The sequence below is a fragment of the Desmodus rotundus genome, chromosome 9 (genome assembly GCF_022682495.2).
Source record: "Desmodus rotundus isolate HL8 chromosome 9, HLdesRot8A.1, whole genome shotgun sequence".
Lineage (NCBI taxonomy): Eukaryota > Metazoa > Chordata > Mammalia > Chiroptera > Phyllostomidae > Desmodus > Desmodus rotundus.
Window position 1 is genome coordinate 2,590,483 of NC_071395.1, and position 16,677 is coordinate 2,607,159.

The following is a 16,677-nucleotide window of genomic DNA, read 5'->3' on the forward strand; positions in this document are numbered from 1 at the left end:
ACCACCTCACGTTTGCAGAAATGATTTCTTCTGGAAAACAAACGTAATGAAACCATTTATCACCTTTCCTTTTCCGAAGGGCGAGAGGAGCAAGGGAGCGCTGCAGCCCACCGTGTGGCCGATGGGCCGGAAGGGAAGACGTGGAGGCGCTTATCTTAGCTGTGAACTTGGCAGTCAGACGCCCGCTGGGCTCCAGGCCCTGGGCCTTTCAGACATGTTGGCTTCTAGGCTGTGGGGACAGCCACGTGTCTGTCAAAGGGGACAGAAATCTCTGTTTCCTGACCCTGGTTCCAGCCACGAACCCAGAACTGGGAAATACAGCACTTTGCATTATACATAAAGCATACTTGGACAGGTTTTGAAAGATAAAGTTAATGTTGCTTACGGTATCAAATTTTATCGTACTCTGAGGAGGGAGGGAATGGGATGGGTTGGCCTGAAAATATAAAGACAGCAAGCCTAAGGAACACAGTATACGTAAGCAGGGTATGTACCGTGAACTTCAGCTAATGTTTACAAAATCAAGAACTGAGTGCCATGGCCTGTCTGTGTCTGATGGGTTCTATGGTTATTTCAGAAAGAAAGGTAAATGCTCAGGATGTCTTCTCAAGGGACATGGGAATCTCGTTGGTCCGTAGTTTATTGTTCTCCGAGAATGTAATCCTTGCTATTCAGAGCACAGACGCAGACGGGCTCAGTCTCCTTGCCAAGCACGTAACATCTACATAATCGTTCAGTCAACATGAAAATTCAAAAATCCCCCAATTTCTTCTTTATTTGGGAGTTTAGTTTAGAAATTGTCTTTTTTTTTTTTCCAATGGAGAAAGAACAACTTTTTTCATCCTTTGGAAAGCCACATGAAAAACTGACTACAAGCCTGAGGGTCCACCCAGGGAGACAGCAACCAGAAAATGCATGAAAAGTCAATTCACATTATAATACATGTCAAAAAGCATGATGATTTGCCATTAGAGTGACTGGAAATCATGCTAGGATCCAGAAGAGGAAAGGTCACTGTGTGCCCGCAGTCACGAGAATTCAGACCGGGAAGAGTCGGACTGAACTGGGAAGGAGGCACAGGGTTGGCACAACAGGGGTAGGTGGGGGCCTGGGAGCTGCCGAGCCACGGGGTGGGCAGGATCGCTGTTCAGTCGCTGTCATTTTAGCAGCCCAGCGCAAGAGAGGTGCACTCCTTCCTCACGTGACAGTGCAGAGCTGGCGTTCTCAGTGGCTTTCTCCTCCGTGGCTGTGCTAAGTCCGAAGGGCCTCTTTCACTGTATGGCTCTGCACCCTCTAGGGCCCTCTCGCTGTCCAAGAGCAGGTAGCAAGAGGAAGAACACGCCTACCAGGAACTCACACACTCTTCCGAAAAGCCTTGGCATGGTGATGACACTGGTCCTGGCCCCGAGGTGCCGACCCCCTGCTCAGCCCCTCCCACGTGCAAGGGACACGCAACCTCTGGCTGCACACCCACTTTCTGGGGATGTGGAAAACCAAGTGCCACGTGTGGACCGAAGCAACTAAATGGGGGTGTTCTGTGGCGCTCCGCTCCTGCCATTTCAACCTCAACGGTCTTCCTGAGGAAGTGTGCCCACCAACAGAGATTCACTAACCCCTGACACCCCCTACATCTTCTCTTGAGCTCAGAATTTTCTGGAGATCAAGATGCACAAATCTACTGCTTGTTAACCCTATCTTTCCACTTGGGCACCCATCAGGCGTGCAAAATGCGGGTCACACAAACGGCAACCACCAACTTCTCCTGTTTGCCCTCGTCCACATTCCTGCCCTGAAGAGTGGTGACGCTGGCTCACTAACCGCTCACGCCATTCTCACCGAATGCTTCACCTTGACGATACGGGGGTGGGGGCAAAAGGAGGTTTACAGCTGCGAGTTTGTTCTTGTTTTATTATGTACTCATTATTGTATTATTATTATTACTGACCCACTGTTGTCCTCCCCATCCCCGTATATCTGACTCCTCCCAACCCCTCACCCTGTTTACCCACTGACCCCATCCGTCCCCTCATCCTCTTCCTTCACTTCCCCGGACTGAGCAGGAACAGCTCCTCGACGTCACCCTAGACGCCCCTAGAGTCGCTCATCATACTTCCCGCAGGGTCGTGTTTCCAGAGTGCGTATGCGATCTCACCAACCCCCGCTGAATCGAGCAGGATAAAGTCCCAGTGCATAGCCTGACCTGCCAAGCTCAGCCTCCGCATGCATCTTTGCCCCCCTGGCCTACTGTGTTCCAGTGTGTTCACCAGGCCGGGCAACTCCAAACTGCAACTTTCCACCTATCCCACCCTCTTTCTGCAACAGTTCTTTCCGCCCCCCCCCCCCAGGCGCCTCCGACTGTCAGAGTGCCCTTCCATTCTGTCCGGCTTGGGAGCCATCTCTCCAGGGAAGAACAACCCTACCCAACACCCTGAGGTGGGCGGGCGCGGTCTGCCTCGCACCCACTGAGCCCCAGTGACTTCTGTTCCGAGTCTGTCACACCTTCCCAGGAATTGTGTAAAAATCCTGAGGGGCAGTGCTCATTCCACACCAGGGACGACAGAATGACCAGAGGTGGAACATTTCAAAGACTCTGCTAGCGATTCTCATGAGCAGCCGAAGTTGGAGGCTGTGCTGGAAGGGGAGGGGGGTGGCACCTGGCACTGCAGGGGCATCAGCTGTGGGGGAAGTGAGAGAAAAGGAAGTGGGACGGGAAGGAGGGAGAACACTCGTTAGAACTATATTATAGAAGAAAAAAATGACAAATGGAAAAAAAGCTACTAAGCACCTACTTAGTGCCAAGTGTTATATTGCATGATTTGAATATAAGGGATTTTAATTGAGCTAAGTTACTTGGAGTTCAGCCCAGCCAATGGGCAAACTTAAATATCTCTTGAAAGGCCAATTATAGTTTTAATAACACTAATCAGTGATGGTGTGCTAGGTGAACTCAAGTAAGGTAGGGGGGGTCTGAGATCAGTAGGAAGTTAATAGCTTAGCATTGGAATTCATTGAGTCTGAATTCTATTATAGTTCAGTTTTATTAAAGAATGAGTCTAGTTTCCCGCTGTGTACATTTTGCCCGAGTCTTTTTAGCACTAATACTGTGGGTGACTTCCCGTCACCCCAGTGCACGGGCAGCGCAATGTGTAGGTGCTGCTCTCTGAGTCCGTCTGCCGCGTGTCAGACCTCGGGCCTGGCAATGAGGTTAGTGGGCGGGGCGATGACGACACCGGCTCACAAGCACGCGGGAGTCCTGGAGGAGGGGGAGGTGGACCAAGGAGGACAAGAACTCAGCGGGAACAATAAGGAAGTAAAAGTAAAAGAAGAACAATTTTTTAAGTGCTCCTAATTTCAGGAAAGTCTATGATTTTTAAATGACATTTTAAAATTCCACGAAGATGATCAGCATTTAATATTTGTTGAGTTGATATTTCACGCATCATCTACTGTTTTAGTCTGATGAATTTAAAGGTCAAAACGATCCGGGCGGGTGCGTTCAAACACAGAGCCAGGAGCCCTGGGTCCAACAAACTGAAAAGCCTGAGCGGCTAAAATCAAAGGGGACAGATTGACATTCTGGGGGAAAGGCTACAGAACCTTACCTGTAGCTCACCGGCTTTTCAAATGCTCTAAGTAATAGTAATAAAAAACCTGTGTTTTATGGACGAGCCGCTGGATTAACCAAAGCAGAGAGCCATCCTACCCCAGGGCTTCCCGGTAAGAGATGAGGGCCTGTGATCCCCTCTGTCCAGGCCCCCCGACCTGTGGGTGTGGACACTTGCTACCCAGTTATGTCTTGCACATCCTGACCGAATGCCAGCCTCTGAGGGCGTCGATGTCCTCAGTCATCCTGCCCAGTTGTAAAACCGGGGGCCCTGGTGACTAGAGCATCGGTGACTGTTTCCATGCTGAGAGTGCGATGAAGGCTTGGCTACCTTACTAAAAAGTCAGTTAACTGGGGAGCTGTTGTACATATTTCCCTACGCTGGTTTCCAAAGTACAGGCAGAGATGCCCTTGCTTTCCTGTAGTTGATTCAATACCTGAACTATATAAAATCTCAGCGTGGATTGCAATGTACTCTCTCGAATCCAAATTCAGTTCCAGTGAGAGTCTCTCACCCTTTATGTTTAGAAGGAGCTAGCCGTGCACAGGCACAGAGTTTGAGTGGTGTGGCCTAAGTGACACGCACGGGCGCTGTGACCCCACGGCAAATGACAGACATCGCTCCTGCCCTCCTGTGGCTGCGCACCTTGTGATCTAAATGCGGGAAATAAAACTGATCGGCAGAGGCTAAAACACACATGGACTTGTCCCCAGGTATTCAGAGTGCCTGCTGCTAAGCCAGGTCTAAGTGAGGGGAGGAGAGAGGAAGATGGTCCACGTGTGTCTCCAACGAGCATCCACAGCCTCACTCAAAACGTTTTTGAATCAGGCGTATGTGTGGGGAGCTCATGTCCCATCGTTACGAGAATATTAATAAATAACGTTGTATTACTAATAATCTCACTTTCCATATGAGGAGACTGAGGCTCAGAGACGGGTCAGTGACTGTCCCAGGTCACACAGAGCCTGACAGGGGGTCCCACAGTCTTCCCTCCTTGCTTTTATAACTCAGTCTTGTTCGAAGTGGCCGGAGGCAAGGAGCCAGCACAGTTAGTCCTTCCTGACAAGGAAAAAAAAGAAATCTGCTAGCCCTAACTTCACGTGTTCTGTCTCAGCAAAGATTTCGAACTGCTGATGGGAGTTGATGTTTGGGTTTCTCAGATCCGGCAGTGACACGGGAGAGGGCGGGGGACAGGAAAAACATGGAGCATGTTGATTAATGTCACCGGGTGAGGCTTTTATAACAGAACCCCAAGATTAACGGCGCTCTGTGTGCAGAAACAGAGGAACGGCTGCATTCCTGGGTTGCTCAGGGTGAGGAGCAGGCTCAGAGCAACATTTGTGAGAGCACAAATCATAGAAGTGCGTTAAGGGGCTTGCTGTGCCTCAGGAAGCTTGAGAGATTGGCAGTGGGACCCGGCAGCAAACCCCAGCATGCGCCTTCCCTTACTAGTCACTGCAGGGCACCCGACCAGCAGAGCGCCCGCAAATGCTGGGTGTCCCGCTGAGCTGCAAGGACGGTGTTCCAAAGCCAGGTGCTGGGTTTTCTCTGCTGTTGAAGTTGCTCATTCAGAAGCTCTCTATCATTTCCTCAAGGTTCTGTCTGAGGAAGCCGGCATAGTCAGGCCTGGTGTTCTAAAGGAGTTATGTAAATCCTGGTTTACTGGTTTTTGTTTGTTTTTCTGCATCCTTCCAACTACAGAGCAGGAACAGACTGCAGTGCTGGCGTACCCGGTCACAGGTTAAAAGTGCAGACTGTCAGATGCCACCCAGACCTGAATCAGGGGCGGCATTGTCACGCGGGCCCCATGTTACTGCAATACAATGACGTTTGACCAAAACCACTGGGGATGCCAGGACGATGAGAGGGGAGTTTGTCGTGGTAGACGCTAGGGCAGATTTGCAAATCTGACTGACGGTGTGAACGACTGGGTCTGGCAGAGGTGGCCCAGTGATCACGGACTGACTGTTTTCAGAGCCCCGTCCGTGCCAGGCTCAGTGGGTAGAGGGCAGATGCCATGAAGTGTGGTATGGGCTGGTGTGCCTCCTTGCACAGAGATTTCGTGACATTTTTCATCTTAAGTTTCAAACGTCTCAAGTCGCAGTGGGGAGAGGGCTGTTTATGCTTAAATTGGGCAGGCCACCCTTCCCAGGGACACACGTGTACGTGCACTGCATGAGCTGAATCTAACCTTAAGTGGGTTCTTTGTTTACAGGCGGAAACGTGAAGGGAAAGCCCAGTAGTGATGCTCCAAAGGTGAGTGGTCCTCCTTCCGGGAACACAGGGGTCCTGGGACAGGAGGGTCCCTCATCTCATTGCCCGCCCTGGGGCCAACTGTGTGGACCCCCAGGTATGTAAGCAAGGCTTCTCCATATCTTTTCTTATAATGGAATTATTGGGGTGACATTGGTTTACAAAACCATGCAGGTTTCAAGTGTACAGGTCAACAAAACATCATCTGCACACTGCATTGGGTGCCCGTCGCCCAAAGCAAAGTCCCTTTCATCACATTTCCCCTGCCTTTGCCCACCTCCACCTCCCCACCCCCTTTCCCTCTGGCCATTAGCACACTGTTGTCTGTGTCTATGTGATTATATATATGTAATCGTGATATATATGTCTCTATGTGATATATATGTGTACATATGAGAGAGAGATATATGTATGTATCGAGAGAGAGAGAGAGAGAGAGAGAGAGAGATTTTGCTTGATCCCCTCACCTGCTTTCATCCAGCTCCCCAACTCCCCTCCCCTCCGACAGCTGTCCGTCTGCCCCATGTGTCCACGCCTCTCTTTCTATTTTGATCATCAGCTTATTTTGTTCATTAGATTCCACACATGAGTGCGATCATATAGTATTTGCCTTTCTCTGACTGGCTTCTGTTACTTAGCATAATAATCTCCAGGTCCATCCATGCTGTCACCAAAGGTAAGATTTCTTTTTCTTTCCATTTTTCCTTTTTTTATAGCCGCGCTGTATTCCACTGTGTAAAGGTTGCACAGCTTCTTTACCCACTCATGTGCTGACGGGCACCTGGGCTGTTTCCGGATCTTGGTTATTGTAAACAATGCTGCAATGAACATAGGGGTGCGTACATTGTTTCGAATTAGTGTTTTGAGTTTCTTCAGATATATTCCAGAAGTGGGATGGCTGGGTCAAAAGGCAGATCCATTTTTAATTTTTTGAGGAAACTCCATACTGTTTTCCACGGTGGCCGCACTACTCTGCATTCCCACCTACAGGGCACTGGGGTCCCTTTTCTCTACATTGTTGCTGGTGCTTATTGTTTGATGATTTGTTGATGATGGCCATTCCGACAGATGTGAGGTGGTATCTCACTGTGGCTTTAATGTGATGATTAGTGGCATTGAGCACTTTTTCATATGCCTATGGGCCCTCTGTATGTCCTCGCTGGAGAAGTGTCTATTCAAGTCCTTTGCCCATTTTTTAATTGTGTTGTCTTCCTGGTGTTGATCTGTGTAAGTTCTTTATATATTTTGGAAATGAATCCTTTATTAGATATTTTCATTGACAAATACATTCTCCCATTCACTGGGTTCCCATTTCATTTTGCTGATGGTGTCCTTTGCTGTGCAAAAGTTTTTTAGTTTGATGCGGTCCCATTGGTTTATTTTTTCCTTTGCTTCCTTTGCTCAAGGAGATATACCAACAAAAATATTGCTATGAGAAATGTCTGGAGTTTTACTACCTATATTCTCTAGGATTTCTATAGTTTTGCAACTTACATTTAAGTCTTTAATCCATTTTGAGTTTATTCTTGTGTATGATGTAAGTTGGTGGTCTAGTTTTATTTTTATTTTTTGCCTGTAGCTACCCAGTTTTCCCCAACACCATTTATCGAAGACACTGTCTTTACCCCATTGTGTGTTCTTGCCTCCTTTGTGAAATATTAATTGGCCATAAAAGTGTGGGTTTAGTTCTGTGCTTTCTGTTCTTCTTTTATTGATGTATATCAATATAGATCAATTTTATTTGAATTCAGTGGCCTTGTAGGACAGCTTGATGTCCACCAGTGTGACCCCTCCAACTTTGTTCTTCTTTCTCATGATTGCTGAGGCTACTTGAGGTCATTGTGGTTCCATGTAAACTTTTGGAATATAGTCAAATCTTGGTTCTTGAATGTCTCTCATCTTGAACAATTCAGTTCTTAACCAAGTCATTCCCAGAAAAAATGTCTCAGTTGTCAAAAAAACCTTTGGTTCTCAATCTGACAACACTTTCATGTCGAAACCTATACGATCCGTCACACATCTCTCAGGCATGAGTGGGTTTTCCAACGAATTTCTTCTCAAACAGCCAGCCTTCCAGAGTGAATTCAGTTCAAGAACCAAGGTTCCACTCTATTTGTTTTGAGTCTTTGAGATATGCCCTTGGTGTTTTAATAGGAATTGCACTGAATCTATGGATTGCTTTGGGTAATATGGACATTTTAATGATGTTCATTTTTCCTTTATGAACATGATATATGCTTCCACTTATTTGATTGTTCCTCAGTTTCCTTCCTCAGCATCTTATAATTTTTGGAGAACAGGTCTTTCACCACCTTGGTTAAATGTATTCCTAGGTAGTTTATTTTTTCATTGCAATTGTAAATGGGATTATTTTCTTAATTTCTCTTTCTCATAGTTTATTATTGCTGTATAAAAATGATATTAATTTCTATTGGTGTATTTCTTTTTCTTGCCTGATTACTGTGGCTCATACTTCCAGTACAGGGTTGAATAAGAGTGCTGAAAGCAGACCTCCCTGTCTTATTCCTGATCTTAAGGGAAACACGTTTAGTTTTTGCCCACTGAATATGATGTTGGCTATGGGTTTGTCATGTACGGCCTTTGTTATGTTGATCCCTCTATTCCCACTTTGCTGAAAGTTTTTATCATAAAACATGCTGGACTTTATCAAGTGCTTTTTCTGCATCTGTGGACATGATTGTGTGATTTTTAGCTGTTATTTTGTTTATGTGATTTATCAGGTTTATTGATTTGCAAATATTGTACCAGCTGCGGGGCTTCTCTGGACCCAGGCATGGCCAGGCTGTGCACACCCCTCTCCCCGAGTCCTGCCCATGCTGGTGTCCTGCCTCTGTGCAGGTTTTATTGTCATTGTCTCTTTACGACCTGCCATTATTCTAACAGTTCTATTCACAGCACTCAGCAATAAGAAAAGCAAGGTAGGTACTGTGTAAGGGAGGGGTGCGCCCCGGTGACTTACTTGTTGGCATCGCCAAGCACCCAGCGTCTCCATCCACCACCCAGAGAAACCAGGAGGTAAGTGCTGCCTGTTTTCATTTTCTAGAAGGTTTTGGACAGGTGTCGGTGAGTTAGCTGCATCGGATGAATACTTGAATGTTGCCATATTGGTATCATCCTTCCGGTCTGAATGGAAACATGTGGGCCAGTGTGGTTTAAGTTCTCCACAGAGGACTTTCCTCAGATCTAGGGGCGGAGCAGCGTTCTCAGCCCTGGCCACACATTAAAATCCCCCGGGGAATGTTTGACGCGCACCAGTCCCGGCCCGCGCCATATATTCTGGCTTGATTGTTCCGGGATGGGGACCTGGCAGACATGTGTGTATGTACCGCTCTCTCTATGAACACACACACGTATGAACACATGTACTCCTACTTGTACAGTACATATCATTGTCTCATTGCTTTCTCTCTGCGTGGAGAGCTGTGGCTCTCCGGTTTCCTCTCGCATATATTGTAAGTACAAGTTTACACAGACTACGACAGCTCTTTATTTGGATCGGAACTCTGAACCATTTTTGCTTTGCTTTTCATAAAAATTGCCATGTTTTAAAACTGCATATGATTGTGTTATGTGATCACTTAGCTCCTAGATTGTTACGGTTCCCATGTACAAAGAGTTTCTCAGTCCGGGCGTTCGTAATGCTAAACAGAATTTAAACTCTATCAGAAGTGTAGCTGCTTTGGATGTAAAATAATGAGATGTGTGTATGTTGCGCAACCCAGATTATTGACCGAATAGTTTAGTTTCTGTTTGGATTCTTGGCATCAAGTTGGACACAAAAGTCTATTAAGAAGTTAAAATCAGCGTCACAGTGGTGACATAATTGACTTACTGGCTATCAGTAGATGACACCTGAACAAAACATGTTCATAACCTTGTGAGATGATTTTTTTGACCTACCAATAAGTTTGGGTTCTTTATCTCACTTGTTCCTTATGAAGCCCTCCTGGGACCACATTGGTTAGATTTCACTGTCATAGTGACCCAGGTTGTGAGAGCCATCGGTAATCCGGGGACGATGCATGTCTCTGAGCAGGGACGCAGAAGCAGAGCTGTGGCCTTGCATCTGGCACGACTTCTGAACGACTGTTTCTCCGACTCGTTGTGCACGGCAAGCCTGGGTGTCCTAACAGGGGAGCCGAACACAGAGACCCCTTCCGTGTCCTCCTCAGGGGACCCTGGCATCTGATACCACTTACCCTGGCAGGTGGCAGGCTTCCTCGACAGGCTGAAAAACGACGTCAGGGACTTGGCGACGGGAAACAAAATACACGCTGGCAGAAATATAGTGTTTGGTAAAGAAAAGCTTGAGTTCCTTCCATCTGTCACACTGATTCTCTTCACACTTAACCAAAATCATAAAGCAAGCCCAGCTCAGAGCAGATGAAATACGGCAACCAGAGTGAAGAGAGCAGGTTGGATGGGCCGGGGACTCCAGGATTAGTCACTGGCAGCCCGCTCTGGGGTCTGGGCAGCGTGAAATGTCCCCCATGGCCGTTCACTGACCCGGCAAAGATTTATGCTTCCTGTCGACATCTGGAGCGTTCTCGGGGGCAGAGCGCTGCCTGAGCCGGAGAGGGACACCCACCGCAGCCACTGCCCACCGGGACAGGCTGCGGACCTGCAGCACAGCTGAGCTCAGAGCCCCTCGCACGGCCTTGCTCCTAGAGATAGTACAGTGACTTTTCATGTCATAAATTCTAGTCTTTCCCAGAAAAATTCGTAGAAGAGTGTGCTATCTTCAAAGAAATAAAGGCCGTGTGGGGAACTTTAAGTACTCTCCGACCTGCACAGACGTGCCCTGTGCAGCCGTGGTTTACATCTGATTGTTTGGGGGATGCGTCTATGGCAACACGTTCTGTGTTCAAGTGCAGCCTGGTTTTGTGTTCGGAGAAGCAACTTGGTCTAAAGCAGTATGAGTTTTCCATTCCTTGCTGACGCTTCCGGACCTTGTGCTGGTCCCCCGATGGGTCACTGTTTGAACTGCATAAACGTGTAGAAAGTATTGGGCTTAGAAGCTCCTCCAGATGGAGGGAGCCTGAGGCACAAGTCAATGCATTTGATGTCTTAATACAGATCGTGAAGCAGATGGAAAAAGACACGTAGTCAGGACAGATAGTTGGTGAAAGTTTGAACCGCATCTGTGGGCGGAAGGCAGTGTGGCATCGGTGTTGCTTTGCTGGCCGGGGGGACAGGAGCAGGTTCTCCCCCTGTGGGGGCATAATCACGCTTTACTGGATTTGCATTCTGGCTGCAATCTTTCACTCCAGTGCTGTGTTGTAGTTAAATAATCTCTTCTAAGCCTCAACTTCCTTCCCTGGAGAATTCAGTTGCAGGGGTATGACGAACATTCCCTGAGACGATGCCCGTAGCACTCTCAGCATGCTGGGCTGCCCAGGAGATAAGATTGTTGTCGAGATTTTCTCTCTCCCCACCTCACTCTGGGGGTGTCTGTCTGTCCCTGTAGCTCTGAGATCTTCTCCAGCCAAGTGACACTGTCAGTTGTCCTTGTCTTCGCAGAGTGTGACACAGGTCTGGCTCACACAGGGCTCATCCATCTTATCAGTGTGCACTGCTCTATGGGGAGAGCTGACAGGTGTGGCCTCAGCGGAATCTCATGCAGAATGACCCTGGGCACCATCCGAGTGTCTGTCGTGAATCTCGGGCCATTTAGAATCGTAAGGGAAATCGCAGAAGAGGAAGGGTCTCCGTGTGCCGTCTGCTGCCTGCCCGCCTGATCTGCCAAAACAAGTCGCAAGGGCGGCCTTCCCTGAAGACATTTGGCACTTGTGCCTCTGCTGTGGCTGGAAACCATCAGTGTAAAATAGTTTTTAAAAAAATCTCTCATGCACTCCGTGTAAAGACATACGTTTTCGCTTAGAGGGGGGGTAAGAAGAGGAGGAAAAATTACGCCGGCCAGGAGGCTTTCTAGATCATCCGAGTCCCATTCTCGTAACAAATTACTTCAGGGCGAAAGGAGCAGCTGGGAATGAAATCGCAGTGTAGCTGAACTCACTTAAGAGTTTAAAATGAAAATAGAGTGAACAGCTAGGACAGAAACCCCCCGCGCCCCACGAGCATACGCCGTCTGCAAGGAAGGAAACGCATGCCCAGCAGAGCCACCCTGCGGTGATGAAGACCCCAGGGCGTGTTCTCTTGCTCGTGGTTCAAATACTGTAATAGTAAAACCTTAGTAAACAATTTGACGTATTCTGCAATGTGTGAATGCGTAGGAATCAAGCGACGTGAAAACATTTCATCCTAATAGCAGAACTCTTCTGCCTAACCCACAGAATGGTGCGGCAGCAAGGCATTGTGGGTGCTTCGACTCCTTGGAAAGCCATTCTGAACCAAACGACCCCAAAGGAGTGTTCGTACCACCCTCAACTTGACATAAACCACTTCCCCGCCCACTGGCCACAAGCAAATGACACAGATGCACTGGGCCTCCGACAGCGTCTCTCCTTGCACGTGAGGAGCAGTTAGTTCTGACTGCGTTTAAATGAGGGAAGGTCTCAAAAACAGTGGAGACTTGGGTTAAGTTGGCAAAAAACATTTCTCTGGAAGACTTTGCTGTTCAGACGACGCTAGGTTAGCAATCCTGCGTGCAGTCAGCATATTCAGCCTCGAATCTGTGGGGACTGGGGAGACGGTAAAGAAAAGGCTACATCCTAACTCGCGCTTCCTGCTGTCCTTCCGTGAGGAGGTTACTTATCACCGATACTGGGCGTAGGGCACATGTGGGCTGTCACTTGATGTCTGAGATGCGTTGCGGTACTCTCTCCTAGGAGCCCGCGTGGCTTACTGCGTAAGGAGGAATGCACCCTGGGCCAGAAGATAGAGACTTGGGTCCTGGTCCCAGCCCGGCTGCTAAAGCACTTTGTGGGGCATACCCGCTCCCCAGGGCCCCCCGGGGAGTCTCCGGTTCCTTCTATAAAGCAGGAGTGAGTCTTGGGGGTCCCTCAGGACCCATCGCTGTGGAAGTCATTCATTTTCCATCTTTAAAGGTTCCTGTGCATCGTTTATTGCTTTCCATTTTAAGGGGTGCGTCACCTTATTCCTTCGCGATGACAGTTACGATGTATTCTGTAGGAGTTCGCTGTGGGTCTGCTCAGACAAAGCAGGCGACTTGGGGACAAAGCTCTTCCCTGGCCGGGTCCTTAGGGACGTAAAGTGGACGGGACTCAGAGTGTGAGGTCAGAAACACTCCGGGTTAAATCCCGGCATTCCTGCTCTAGCATGGTCACAGCAGATGCCCTCAGAAAGGCTGAGGAGCAGACGATTAGAGAGGTGTGACCGCTCAGGGGAACCAGGGGATCGGGGAGCACTGTCCTCAGACCAGAAAAAGGGGAGAGAGGAAGGGTGTCGTGCTGTAGAACCTGTGAGAACTTGGGACCTGGAATTGTAGAGAGTGCAGTGGGCCCAGAATCCTTGGAGGCCGGGGAGGTCCCACCAGAGATTTCAACCCAGAGATGGTGGTGCCTCGCTCACTCCGAGCTCAGCAGATTCAGGGGATTTCCTTGTCTAACCGTGCCCAGGTGCAGCTGGCAGGTAAGCCAGAAAGCCAGTGTTTACAGATCGGGAAATGGTCAGATGATCGAGCCGCACTGAAGGTACGGCCGCAGCCCTCAGCGCTGAAACTCATTTTGGTCAGTTTCTCAGGGTCGGCGACCTGCACAGGGGAGGTCCACTGTTCCCTCTGACACTCCTTTGCTGAGCGAGGGCAGTGCGACAAGCAATCGGTGCGTCCAACTGCAACGTCATTTCGTAAGGTAGGCCTGCAAGGGGCTCCTGGCTCTTTCCAGTTTTCTGGGTGCAGCCCCTGACCCCCTAGAAAGTGCTGGATTCTCATGGACACAATCTGGGCCCACTACTGTCTATTTTCTGTGCACGAGCCCAACCATGCACGTGCCCTGTCTTCACCTGTGCACGCCCTTCTTTCAGTGACACGCCTGGCGCTCAGTCCCCAGCCCTGCCCTTCCCGCTCCCGGCCTGGATGGTGCTCCATCTGGTAAAATGCCTTCGGTAGATAATTATCTCACTCCGTCTGTGGCTGTGTATTAGTTAAAGTCACAGAGTTGTGGGGGAGGCCTCGCTTACTGCCGAGCGCCACTTCCTCTGTTACAGAGTAAAGATAAGGAAGTGATACATCACATGAGAGAAAATACTAGCCTTTTTTTCATTACCAATAATTTCTAGACATTCCATTTTGAAATAAAATGATGCCTAAGAAATACATGTGCATCAGTGAATGATAAATACACTCTTACTTTAAGTTAATAAATGGAATAACATTATAATGCAAAGTAATATGTTAAATGCAGACTTGTGACTTGTGAGTGGCTCTTTTAATACAACTTTTTAGGGACTGCTATTTTTGCTTTTTTTAAATGAGCATTATAAATATGGATTAGACAAGTATTTCCACAGCACAATTTCACATTAATATATATTTATGTATATGTGTATTTATTTATATCATATTTATCTATTTATACCTTAAGTACATATTTAAGAAAATTTCCTATTTTTCCTGCTGAAAAATACACAAAACATTATTTCCTTCCTAGATTTGGAAACATTTCACTGGGGTCAAAGTCATTTTCAAAATGTGATTAAACGGTATTACTGATCACTGGCTTTTGTCTCTAAAACCATTAATCGCCTCATAATTCCACGCGGCCCCAAACCATCACCTGCATCTCCTCACAGCCCACAAGGGGCCCGTTCCCTGGGGAGCTGCTCTTCCAACGAGGACTGGCTCTGCTCGAGGAATTCCCTGTCACCCTGCACTTGTATTACGGTCAAGTGTCAGAGGACTCACTTTGCATATACATTTCTATGATGTAAGTAAAAACTCATCTTCACTCTGTTTCGTGAGTGTACTAGGTCTACGGACATGTAGCTATTCACCAGCTATGCCACCGGTCCTGTAGAAATTGGTTATTAATGGGGACTCAGGAATTGGGACTGCTTATTGAGAAGTGCCAGGTGGGGAGGACACGCAGGCCCTTCCGTCTCCCTTCTCCACTGCCCGCGACGCTGTGCTTTTTGCTGCTTTGTACATTGTGATATTACGTTCCTCCTCCAGTGGCCTAGCCGAGGAGGAATGGGCGGGCTGACCTACTTTGCATCGTGCACGGTGAAAAGATTTAAAATTTATATTTTCTTGTCTCAGGGATTTGTATTCCCCAAATTGAAAACAGTTTAAAATAGGAAAAGTGTGAGCTTATTAGCACAGTAACACTCTCTAAATTCTCACTCCCTGGTGAAGGTAGCGAAGTGCTAATTAATCAATTGCTCAATTAGGAGAGGCTCTTCTGCACACATTGGCCCTGGGAACACACAGGCAGCGGATGCTCTGCCTTGAGAAATAAGCACCTTAAAGGAATTATCTTCAAAGTGGCCTGTTTGGTGTACAGCCCTCCAGATAAAATTGTGTTCGTGGCTGAGAGATTTGCTCGTGTGAAGTCTTTAGTTTTGAAGATGAACTTTCTCCAGTTACATAATGTTGCACCTAGAAAAAAAGGAACATAGAGTTATGCCTATTTATTCATTGATTTTCGTGATTATTTGTTGAGCATGTAGGTGCCTTCACAGTGTTGGGTGAAGGTTGGATAATGCAGGTAAAGTGCTTGGAGCCCATGATGTTGGGAAGGAGACAGGCTCTCGACAAGTAAGTTACCTAAGGAAGGTGCACCTTCGATGCCAGCCATACAGGCGTCGGCCCATCCACATGCTTGTGTGACCTTATTAACATGCAGTGCATCCCTAGGGATGGAGGATACGTTGACCTTGGTCATAGAAGGCGAGGTGGGCAGTGTACAGACCGCCAGGGCCAGGTCCTCACGGACCTTGGGGCTTATGTGCAGAAATTGAAGATGGGAAACTGTAAATTGTTTTAAATTGTGGTTTAATAGGATCAGCCCTGGTTTTCTGAATAAGTCTGAGGTCAGCATGGAGGAATAAGAAAAGAAGGCCACAGACAGAGCCGTAGACACAAGGAAGTCACGGAGACACTCAGGGGAGAGAACGTGAAGGCAGGTTAGATTTCTAGAACTCTCCTTTGTACCTGTGTGAGCCCCCAAATAACCAACCCTCCTCTATCTGCAGCTTGCTAATTGATAAACAGGTATAATGAGAAATATCTCTTCTGCGGAGATGAATTCCAGCTCACTGGGTTCTCAGATGCAACATCCTCTCTCCTGGTGGACTGAGCAGGACGCCACACAAATGCACCCAGGGGACCCAGGGGACCTGTGTAGTCTGCCTCGTTCCTGTGTTCTAACAGCTTCCTCTGCTTCTCGGTCATGCTTTCCCCAACATTTTGCCTTCCACCTGAGTCCTGCCCTTTCCAGCCACTTTTCGAAGAAGGTGGTCAGGGTGCATGTTGGCTTTTGATCTCTGCATCTCCTTCTTTGAATCACCCTTTTCCCGTGATCCCCGATCACCCCACTAGCCTGCTCTGCCCTGAGAACCAGCCCAATTGTCTGGAGTCCCTATCTTGCTTGGTCTTATTGTGCATCCAGAAACCATCAAATATGATGTTTTATATCATATATGATATATGACTAAAATATGATATTTTAATGCTATTTTTATTCAAGTTGTATTACGATGTCCAGAAGAAAAAAAGTAAAACAAAAGTTAGAGATTTTCCTCTGATTTCATTAAAGTGGTGCCAATGAACAGCATGCAACCCACATCAGCCAGTTGCCCAAATGCATGGGCCGAGTAGCGTGGCCTTATAAACTAGCTTTCATACTTACAGCTTCCTGTAACCCTCCTGAGACTGCAT